Raw genomic sequence first — 12,048 nt, 5'->3', positions numbered from 1 at the left:
TCCAGGAAATAACCACAATCCTGCAGGATGACCTTACAAGCCCAACACACCGCTCACATGCAGTGCAGCCACTGATCAAGGTCCTGGCAACACTCCACTTCCTGGCCACTGGATCTTTTCAGCGCACAAGTGGAGGTGTGGCTGGGATGTCACAAACCAGCATGAGCAGATGTGTGCACCAGGTTGTACCCGCAATCCTGAGACACATGTCCAACCAAATCGTCAGACCCACCCAGGAGGTCCAGCGGAATAAGGCAAGGGCAGATTTTGTCAGAATTGCAGGATTCCCACGCACCATCGGGGCAATTGATTGCACCCATGTGGCACTACAGCCCCCCCATGACACAGAGCACCTATTCCGCAATCGGAAGCACTGGCATTCTATCAATGTCCAGGTTATCGTGGATGCCCATGGCCTCATATGGCACGTCCGTGCCAAACACCCCGGATCCTCTCATGACAGCTTCATCTACCGCCAAAGCGACATCCCAATGGAGTTTGACCAGAATGTGTACGGGGACAGCTGGCTGGTTGGTGAGTGACATGGGTGTCAGGTATGACTGTCCCCCCCCATGACGCAGACATTACGAGGGACACATGCATGACTAACCTCCTCCTGTCTTTTCTCTTCCAGGTGACTCTGCATATGCACTTGGACCTCATCTAATGACCCCATTCCGGAACCCACAAACCCCAGGAGAGGAAAACTACAATGCTGCACACATAAGTACCCGTGCAGTGGTGGAACGAACCTTTGGCCAACTGAAGTCCCGTTTCCGATGCCTGGATAAGTCTGGGGGGACCCTGTTGTATTCCCCAGACTTTGTGTGCCAGATCATCGGGGCATGTTGCATTCTGCACAACTTCGCAGTGAGAAAGGGCCTGGAGGTTGAACTACGTGATGACCTGAGCCCCCAACCCGACAATCCCCCCCTGCCTGAGGGTACCCCGTCTGCTGAGGGATCAGCAATCAGGAGATGCCTCGTTGAACGTCTCTTTGAACGTTAAACACACACATTAAAAATGGCACAATGTGAATGCACACGTGCACACCACTGTGGTCCCTAGCACACACCCCCCACATGCACATCGAATTGGATTAGACCCAATCAAACCACATTGTTTTAGGGAGCAGTAACGCCGCGCCAAGGCTCCAATTATGTTACTGTACATTCATACACCTTTCACACGGCAGAGGGTGACACCCCTTTGCTGGCAGGAGTGTCAACCCCCCCCCCATTCTCACACCAGTCACACTATTCTGCACGCCTCACCGTGTGCATTTGTCAACACTAACTTAAAAAACTCTTTACCAGAGCAATACTTTGAAAAATAATTAAAAAAACTCTTTACCAGAGCAATACTTTGAAAAATAAATAAAAAAACTCTTTACCAGAGCAATAATCAACCCGAAAAACTAATTGGCCTGCCTTCGGCCACGGCCCCGGCCCCGGCTCCTCAACTGCCTGGTTGAGGGGGGGGGGGGTTTCATCAGGCAGAGGAGCATCCACCGTGGCTGGAGGCCTGCCCTCTAATGCCACCGCTATCCTCCTCAGGAGGTTATTGGTCTCGGTTTGAACACCAACAATGGCAGCTGTGTGCCCCTGGACGGACTCATTTAGGGTCTGCACCTCTTTCACCAGGCTTGCTGTGGTGGTTTCGAGATCCCGCAAACATGTGATAATTGCAGTGGTGTTGCCTGCAATGTCCTGAATCACATCGGTGACATGTCCCCTCTCCCCTAGGCTGTCAGTCCTGGCCCATCGCACCCATAAGGCGGGTCTGGTCTTCCTGCGCAGTGGTCAGGGTCACAGACAGCAACTCGGGTACCCCCCTGGTTCTCCGCGTTGACCTCCTTGGTCCACGAGAGGCTTCAGGCCTGGCATAGGGTGAGGGATTAGATGGAGGGGGTGGGTTGGAGATGGAGACAGAGGGAGTGGCTGGGTTGGAGATGGAGTCCGAGGATATGGAGGATCGTGGGCTTGAGGTCCGGGATGGACCAGCCAAGCTTCCCAAATCCTCCAAGAAAAGGGACAGTGACACCTCCTCCCCCAAATGCTCCGCATCCTGCAGAACCTCCTCAATGGAGGCGTGGCCACCACTCTCCTCCACCAATGCCGCTTGCCTTCCCTGGGGGTCAGGGGCATCTTCATCAGATGAAGATGGTGTGTGACGGGCAGGGACATCAGCATCAGGGGATGGTGTGGGACGGGCAGGGACATCATCATCAGGGGATGGTGTGGGACGGGCAGGGGCATCAGCATCAGGGGATGTTGTGGGACGGGCAGGGGCACGAGACGGGCCAGCTTCATCCTGGACACCTGTGGATGACACAAAACATTCACATGTTGGTGGACCCACAAACTTGTCACATATTCCCTACCTCCCCCCACACACATGCTACACACCAGATAGTTGAAATAAACACTTACCTGTCCTCAAGGGCGGATGAACAGAATCATAGCCCGGCATTCCCTCAACTTGAACCCTGGTAAGGCACCGGGCAACTACCTCCTCATCTGGTGTCAGACGGATCCTTGAGGCAGGTCCCCCACCAGTGCCCCTGGCATGCCTCGCCATGAGGGCCATCTTGTCCTTGACCCTCCTCCTAAGATCATTAATTTTCTTGCCTATATGATGGGGCCTCCTCGCCTCATTGCCCACAGCATTCACTTGATCCGTTATCCTCTGCAGGATCTCATCCCTTCGCCCCTTGCTTGTGGTTTTACTCCTGGACCCATGGAGGCGGTCATAGTGCCTCTCCATGCCTGCAAGAATGATGGCCCTCTCCTCATGAGAGAAATTCTTTTTCCTTCTACTTGTACGCTCAGCAGACATGGCAAAGCACTGCAAAAGTAAGCTCACCACCAACAGTAAACTAACAGGTGTACTTTTGCACATGATGGGCGCATGTCTGGGCGTATTTATGCACTTGTTTGGAGCAACTCGCCAATCGCGTTGTGCGCATGCGCATAGGGGCGGGGGACACCCGGTCACGTGACGGCGCATGCGCCGTCCGTTCAGACCATCATTTGCATAAGGTCACGGTTCATTTAAATGTATCACGCCCACTTCCTTCCTACTTTCACTTACGCCCACATACGCCCACGAATTTGCACTACGCCGGCGCAAATTTGAACGCCGGTGCTTCGGGAATACGGAGCTTACCTCTCTAAGTTAGGAAGGCGTAGCGCATCCAAGATGCGCTACGACCGCATAAGGATGCGCCGATGTACGAGAATCTGGGCCAAATTGTCTATTTATGATTCGATATACGGCTGCGTCCGTGATTTTTTGACTTTTTAAGCTTGTCGTTAATATTGTATTTGATTAAATTCTTAATAAAAACTTTTACAATAAAAAAAAAAAATTCTACTTTACTTCCAGAGCTTTTTGCTTTGCATATCATTTAAAGACTAAGGGCCAGATTCAGGTAGATCGGCGCATCTTTGTGCCGGCGTAGCGCATCTCATATGGGCTATGCCGACGTATCCCAGAGAGGCAAGCAGAGTATTTACAAAGCACTCGCTCCCTACGTTGCGCCAGCCCGCCTAATTCAAAGTAGGTGGACGGTGGGCGTGATCCATTTAAATGAACCGTGACCCCATGCAAATGATGGTCCGAACGAACGGTGCATGCATGCTCAGAATCACGTTGAACATACTCCCTAAGATACGACGGCTCAATGCCTACGACGTGAACGTAACCTACGCCCAGCCCCATTCACGTACTACTACGTAAACAACGTAAAATACGACGGGTGTTCCGTCGTCCATACCTTAGCATGGGATGAGCGCCTATATGTGGAATAACTTTACGCCGGACGTACGCCTTACGTAAATGGCGTAGCTTACTGCGATGGGCGCAAGTACGTTCGTGAATCGGTGTATCTCGGTCGTTTACATATTCAACGCGTAAATCAATGGAAGCGCCCCTTGCGGCCAGCGTAAATATGCGCCCAAGATACGACGGCATAGGGAACTTACGTCGGTCGGACGAAGTCACATTTCAGGCGTATCTTGCATTAAGAATCAGGCGCATAGATACGACGGCGCATCTGTGCACTTACGCAGCGTATCTTAAGATACGTCAGTGTAAGTGTTACCTGAATCTGGGCCATTATGTCCAACATCAAATACAGTCTATTTAGTGACTAGAAAAAATACATAGGCCCAGATTCACAAAGCACTTACGCCGACGTATAACAAGTTACGCCGGCGTAAGGGCAAATGTGCGCCGTCGTATCTGTGCGCCAGACCCACAAACAGATATGCGCCTAAAACCAGGCTTCAACACGCCGGCGTAGGGTGGGCGCACATTTAGGCTGGGTGCATGGTGCCGCTCCCATTGATTAGCCATTCAAACATGCAAATGAGGGAAATACGGCGATTCACGAACGTACGTGTGCTTGATGTAGGCTACGCAAAGTGCGCGTAAGTTGTACGTCCAGGTGTAAAGTTATTCCCCATAAAGGAGGTGCAACCCAGCAGCAGACATGCAAAGGTCTGCGCCAGGGAACACAAGCCAGTGTATTTTGCATTGGACGTGTGTCTGGCTGGGCGTAGGTTACGTTCACGCCGTACGCAGTGATCCGGCGTAGTTTAGGCAGTTGTTCCGACGTGGTTGTGAGCAGGTGCAGGGGGATGCGTCCACATCACGGCGCATGCGCAGTTCGTGATGCGTATCTGTCTGGCGCTTGGCCCATCATTTGCATGGGGTCACGCCTCATTTGCATGGGTCACGCCCACTTCCACCTACGCCGGCGTACGCCTTCGAAACCCACGCCACGCTGGCGCAGCGTTGGGAGCACTGGCTTGCTGAATTCCATGCTTGCCTCTCTGCGCTGGAGTTGCGTACAGTGGTTATTCTACGGTGGCGTAATGTGCGCCCACACTCTGTGAATCTGGGCCAATGTACTTACATTATATGATGATATTTACACATGTGGATAAACTGGGTATGTCTGGTTGGATGAATCTCTGGGGAGGCCCAGCCCAAGTATAATGCGTATATATTGCGTAAACAATATATATATATATATATATATATATATATATATATATATATATATATATATAAAGGGTCTTGCCCTTTAAAAATGTGGAAGTAGTGTCATTATTCCATTGAGGTTTGGAGTATTAGACAAAAAGGGTCAGACATAAGATCAGCAGGGAGATGGAACCATGCAGTGTGTCAAATCTCACGAGGATAGATGCAGGCAGAGTGCGGTGAAATCTATTAACCATCTATTAACCACTTAAGGACCGCCTCCTGCACATTTACGTCGGCAGAATGGCACGGCTGGGCACAAGCACGTACAGATCCCGCTGGAGTCCCGCGATCGGTCCCCGGAGCTGAAGAACGGGGAGAGCTGTTGTAAGGATTAAGTTCACCTGCTGGTGGCACTATCCTGCTCTGGGCTGTTTACTGCAGTTCCAGTGTCCACCAGCAGGTGTCTCCCAGAAGCCAGCAGGTTCTGATCAGCCACACCTGGCTCCAGCTGCCAGGTGGATATTTAAGGCTGCTCCTCCCTTCCCCCAGTGCGTTACGATTCTGGTCCCTTCCTGTCTGTCTGCTACCAGCTTGTACTTAAAGGAGTTCTCTGACCTAAAACTTTTAACCCCCGCTGTGCCCGGGCTGTAAAAAAATAGAAAATAAACTGTCACTTACCTGCCTACGATCCCCCGTTGTTCCGATATCGCCGTCCCGTTCTCCGGTCCCGGGCCCCTTCCGCTTCCTGTGTGTCGGTGACTCATAGTGCGCTCAGCCTATCAGCGGCCGCAGCAATGTCCCGTCGCGGCCACTGATAGGCTGAGCGCACTATGAGTCACCGACACACAGGAAGCGGAAGAGACCGGGACCGGAGAACGGGACGGCGATATCGGAACAACGGGGGATCGTAGGCAGGTAAGTGAAAGTTTATTTTCTATTTTTTTACAGCCCGGGCACAGCGGGGGTTAAAAGTTTTAGATCAGAGAACTCCTTTAATAACTTGTCCTTGTCCTGATCCATCCTGCACCCTTCTTGCCTTGTTTTATGCTCTTGTCCCCAGCCGTGTCCCTTTCCTTGCATCCCTGTTGCCTTTTCCCTCATGTTGTAGATATTGTATATAGATAGCTGTTAGGTTTATTAGTTGTTCTTGTTTGCTGGAGTGGTTTATGTTTTCACTGGTTGCTGTGTATGTTTATTGGTGTATGTTCACTGTAAATAAATATCACTTAATACATATATCCTTTGTTTGGTCTCAGTTCCTTTGTGTAGCTACGTGTCTGGTCACCTTAGCTGCTGATCCTGACATAATCGTAACGCCCACTAATGACCAGATCTGCTACACTTGGGGACTGAGAGCCAGTTGATTTGGATTTTTGCTTTTCCTTTCACAATGTTGAGAGTGCAGGTTATTTGCCGTGTGCAGCTTGCAGTAGAGGATAAGGATTTGTGTCATTCACTGTGGCAGGATCTCACTGAGGAGGAGCTGCTTGGAGGCATTCTGACTGCACATGCCTTAGCCGTGGAGGGTAGATTTTCATTTGATCAAGTACAACCTTTCATTCAGGTCTGTTCTGAGCTACTATTTCCGGTTACCCCTCAGGGCCATGATGTTTTCCCTCCTCCATTTACTTTGTACCAGGCTGGATTTTTGGGATGGTTGCTGAAAAATTGTGCAGATTCATTTCTCCAGCAGTATGCAGCCTATTCACAGCAGGTGGTGTTGGAATGTATTGCTTCTGTGCACTGTTTAATTGAGCAAGGGAGAGACAGACTGACTTTAGTTCAACCTCTGCTACAAACTTGGTCAGGGATCATATCCCCAGTGCTAAATGAGTCACATAATTACCCTGCCACCAGAGGGCACACTACCCCTGTATGCAATCAATTAAAAGCTCCCCCTGCAGTACCGTTACCCATGGCAACTTCTCAGGCCTCTTCCTGTATTTCTGATACTCTCCCCTCTATTCCCCCTAGTACTGTTTCTACCTTCCCACCATCAGCAGTTCAGCCTGGTCAGCACAAGGCAACTACATGCAGTGATCCAATATCAGCCTAAGCCTAAGAAAAAGAAACAAAGTTCATCTCCTACTCTTATATCTGTGCCACTATCCATGTTGCCTGTTGATCCTGTTCCCACCAATCCGGTGCCTGATGCGTTCCAGTCCTCCTCCATGCAGACTGCTGATGCGATCCAGTCCTCCTCCATGCAGACTGCTGATGCGATCCAGTCCTCCTCCATGCAGACTGCTGATGCGATCCAGTCCTCCTCCATGCAGACTGCTGATGCGATCCAGTCCTCCATGTTGCCACCTGCTGATGCGATCCAGTCCTCCATGTTGCCACCTGCTGATGCGATCCAGTCCTCCTCCATGTTGCCGCTTGCTTATGCGATCCATGCCTCCTCCATGCTGCCGCCTGCTGATGCGATCCATGCCTCCTCCATGCTGCCACTTGCTGATGCGATCCATGCCTCCTCCATGCTGCCACCTGCTGATGCGATCTATGCCTCCTCCATGCTGCCACCTGCTGATGCGATCCATGCCTCCTCCATGCTGCCACCTGCTGATGCGATCCATGCCTCCTCCATGCTGCCGCCTGATGATGCGATCCATGCCTCCTCCATGCTGCCACCTGCTGATGCGATCCATGCCTCCTCCATGCTGCCGCCTGATGATGCGATCCATGCCTCCTCCATGCTGCCGTCTGTTGCAAAGCCTGCGGCGGGTGATCTGCCATCTGTTGCCAAGCTTGCCACAGCGGGTTCCCGGGCTGCCGCTGACCAGCTGGACTATGCTGATTGCGGGGCTGCAGCCCCTCTGGACTATTCTGATTGCGGGGCTGCCGCCCCTCTGGACTATGCTGATTGCGGGGCTGCCGCCCCTCTGGACTATGCTGATTGCGGGGCTGCCGCCCCTCTGGACTATGCTGATTGCCGGGCTGCCGCCCCTCTGGACTATGCCGATTGCCGGGCTGCCGCCCCTCCGGACTATGTCAAATTTCTACTTGCTGTCAAACTGGTCACTGATTGGGTTAAATAACAATCTAATGTGTCTGAAGCTTCTAAAGATCCAGTGTTGGGGGCGTGGCCAAGATGGCGATCTAGAAGGACGCTAGATTCAGAGCTCTGCTGGCTAATCGCTTTTTATCCTTACTCCTGCCTGTTTACTGGACCCTGGAACGTTGCTGTTGCTCTCCGGATGCCACCTAAGACCAGGCACAGGGGAAAGAGATTATACTTTCCACCTATAGCGGACGCTGAGGCGCCCGGAGCGGATCTGCACGTGGTGACCCCTGCTACGCGCGCCTGTAATAGAGCATCGCAGACGGAGATGGAGGATCAGCCGGCTGATGAGCAGCTTGGCTTTCGGGAGGTGATGGCGGCAATAGCTAACTCTCAGGCCACCCTGACCGGCAAGATAGAGGCCGTGCAGCTCGATGTTGGCCTCGTGCGCCAGGACCTGGACAAGCTTCGCTCGCGAATGTCGGAGGTGGAGCGGCGGACCGGCCAGACGGAAGACACCGTGCAGGAGCATTCTGCTTCCATCCGCACGCTCCAGACGAGGATGCGGGCCCTGGAGTACAAGGTGGACGACGCCGAAAATAGGAACAGAAGGAACAACCTTCGTATCGTTGGTCTGCCGGAGGGCGTGGAGGGGAAGAACCCTACGGTCTTTGTGGAGGACCTGCTGAAGGGTTTACTGCCAGCCGCACAGTTTTCCCCGTACTTCACGGTGGAGCGTGCCCATCGGATCCCCCCGGTCCCTGGACCACCTGGAACCCGGCCGCGCACCTTTATCTTCAGGGTGCTTAACTTCAGGGATCGGGACGAGATCCTTCGGGCGGCGCGCAAGGCGGGAGAATTGAAATACCAAAATGGCACCCTGCTCTTCTTCCCGGACTATTCCATGGAGACTCAAAAAGCCCGCAGATCTTTTGATCAAGTTAAAGTGGGGCTGCGTGCACGGAATATCAAGTATAGTATTCTGTTTCCCGCCAAGCTGAGAGTCCAGGACGGAGAGACAGTCAGGTTTTTTACCGTTCCCCGTGATGCCGCTGCATGGTTGGAGTCATTGCCCCCTATACGCTGGTAAATGACTGTTCATCTACTGTAGACTGTACACTCTTTTACTATGGCTGGGAGTTTTTCTTTTGCCGGACGGATCCCGAGTGTGGCTACTGGCCCTGTATGACCTACTGAAGCCCCCGCTGTGATGTTTGCAGGCATGCGTCCCTCCACTTTGCCTTTGGCTTGGGTGCTGAAGAATGTGATATGGCCACTACTATGTTCCTGTGCTCCTTGTACTGCGGGGGGACCTTGGCTGTCTGGAGTGTTCGTGGGGATGTCGCAGTCTCCCCCCCCCCCTCTGGCATACTATTTCTGAGGACCCCTCAGCTGGGCTCGTGTGCCCTGAATACATGGGGTGGTGGCGGTGCATCTCTTTCATCCGTGCATAGACGGTGCCGCCTGCCTCTCCTTGCGGGACCCCCGTTTCCTTCCTAACTGCTATCCCCGATCATGGCCCCCCCTGGTGTCCGCGAGCTCTCTGCTATGGGCAGGGGACTTTTGACTGGGTGTTGGGAGGTCGGGGCTACATTGACAGGGTCGGATGGCTAATAGACTGTGTCTCCCGCGCAGGAGATTTGGCTGTGGGGACTGATCGCCAGTTGCCTGGGGACTACGGGACCCGGTTGATCCTTGCTTCCCGAGGATAAAAAAGAAAAGACTGCCCACGTTGTTTTTTTTTTTTTTTTGTACAGTTCTTAAATTTTTTCTTGTCGGAAATTTTTCATATCACCGGTATGAGTGCTCTTCCTCTGCTCTGTACCGGATGAGTAACTAAGTTGTGTGCCCCTGAGAACATTCAGGAGACTATATGTGTTCGCCTGCCAGCATCTCTATGGATCTGCTGGAAGATACTTTTTCACTTTAGGAGCTAGCCCTCTTTGAAACGTTATTTCATGTTGGGGTTCGGGGATACGATGCATCGCCAAGTTTTGCTGGGGGTGCGGGGTGGGAGGGGAAGTTTTCTGCCGTTGCAGATGTTGGGGGTACTTTGTGTTATATTGTTACGTCAGGAGTTGTTTTGCAGCAATCATTGCTATGATACTTCATATGTGTACTATGCATACTGTGCCAAACGTCAGGTTTTACAAATATGTCTGAGGGGAGTGTGTTTGCTCTGGGTGTGTGCTCCTGGGGTCTGGGGTGGGTGGCCGGGGGGACCGGGTCACCATGTTCAAACTCTATCATATATGACCTATGGCGAGCATATCTGTGATCTCTTGGAATGTTAGGGGACTAAATTCAGCTACCAAAAGGTCCCTGGTCTTCAAGTACCTCCAGAGATACAACCCCCATATAGTCTTTCTCCAGGAGACACACCTGGTGGGTAACAGAATCCTGGGTCTCCGGAGGGCGTGGGTTGGGGCCCACTATCACGCCACATACTCTACCTATGCGAGGGGGGTGAGCTTGTTGATCCACAAGTCCCTCCCGTTCCAGGTGCTGAGCGTCCGAACGGACCCAGGTGGCAGGTTTATAATTATACACGCTGTGCTCTACGCTAAAGAGTTGGTTCTGGTGGGTTTGTACCTCCCCCCTCCTGCGGCTGAGCAGCTACTATATGATATAATGCAGATTGTGTTGGGTTTTAATACGCAGGAGGTCTTTCTTTTTGGAGACTTTAATATGGTGCCTTCACCGGACCTGGACAGACTGCACGCTGCCGCCCGCCCCTCTTCGGGTCTGTCACATTGGGCTGACACGTTTGCTCTCACGGATGTGTGGCGTCATTTCCACCCGTCTGCCAGGGAGTACACCTGTCATTCCGCCTCCCACCGGGCTCTGTCCCGTATTGATTTGGCATATGCCTCTACCGGGGCGCTGCGGTGGACAAGGAGGGTTGAGCACTTGCCTCGTGGGATTTCAGACCATGCCCCTCTCCACCTTTCCATCTCTTTCGGTGAGTCCCCAAGTCTGCGGCTTTGGCGTCTGTCCAGGTTCTGGGCGATAGATGAGAGGTTGCAGGAGCCTATGGTCGAGGCTATCTGTAACTACTGGGTGCTAAATGGGGAGTCTGCTAGCGCCAATGGTCTGTGGGATGCTTTCAAGTCATGGACACAAGGGGAATACATCTCTCGCATTGCTGCACTATGGAGGGAGGCCTCTGAAACCCTGGAGGCGCTGGAGGGGGAGGCTGGTCAGTGTGAGAGGAGATTCGTTCAATCCCCTGATGAGGCTGCGTACCGGGCTTGGCAGGGCGCGCTGCGTGATCTCTCTCTGCATAATGTGGAACAGACTAAGAAGTCTATGTTGTACTCTAGGCAAAGAATATTTGAGCATGGAAACAAAAATGGCAGACTGCTGGCGTGGTTGGCGAGGTCCCAAGGGTCCTCCACGCATATTGCTGGTGTCCGGGATGGCCGGGGGGAGCTGGTGTCTTCTCCTGAGGACATTAACTCTAGATTTCTTGAGTTATTTCAGGGAGTGTATTGCTCCAGGGTCGGCTGTTCCACCGCGGAGCTGCAGGAATACTTGGGTGCCATCCCCTTTCCATCCCTGTCTGATGAACACAAGACGCAATTGGACGGGGACATCTCTCTGGAGGAGGTCCAGGCTGCGATTGGGGGTCTGCAGAGTGGCAAGACCCCGGGCGCAGACGGCCTTCCTGCTGAGTTCTACTCACAGCATGCAGACATCCTTGCCCCTAGACTCAGGGCTCTATTCTCTGGACTCGCAGAGGCCGGGGCGCTTCCCGAGTCCATGGAGGAGGCTGTCATTGTCCTGATACTCAAGCCTGGTAAGGACCTGCAGGAGTGCGCTTCATACAGGCCTATCTCATTGCTAAACGTGGACGCCAAGGTTCTGGCAAAGATTCTAGCTACCCGCCTGTCTGCAGTGATTTCCACGTTGATACATGTAGATCAAACTGGATTCATGCCGGGTAAGGGTACGGATATTAACATTAGGCGACTCTTTTTGAACCTTGCGATCCAGCACGAGAATGTGGGGACCCGAGTCATTGCCTCCCTCGATGCCGAGAAGGCATTCGACTC

This window comes from Rana temporaria, chromosome 11 (assembly GCF_905171775.1).
Source record: "Rana temporaria chromosome 11, aRanTem1.1, whole genome shotgun sequence".
NCBI classification, from domain to species: Eukaryota; Metazoa; Chordata; class Amphibia; order Anura; family Ranidae; genus Rana; species Rana temporaria.
The sequence above is the reverse complement of the archived record's forward strand: the minus strand, read 5'-3'. Positions refer to the sequence as shown.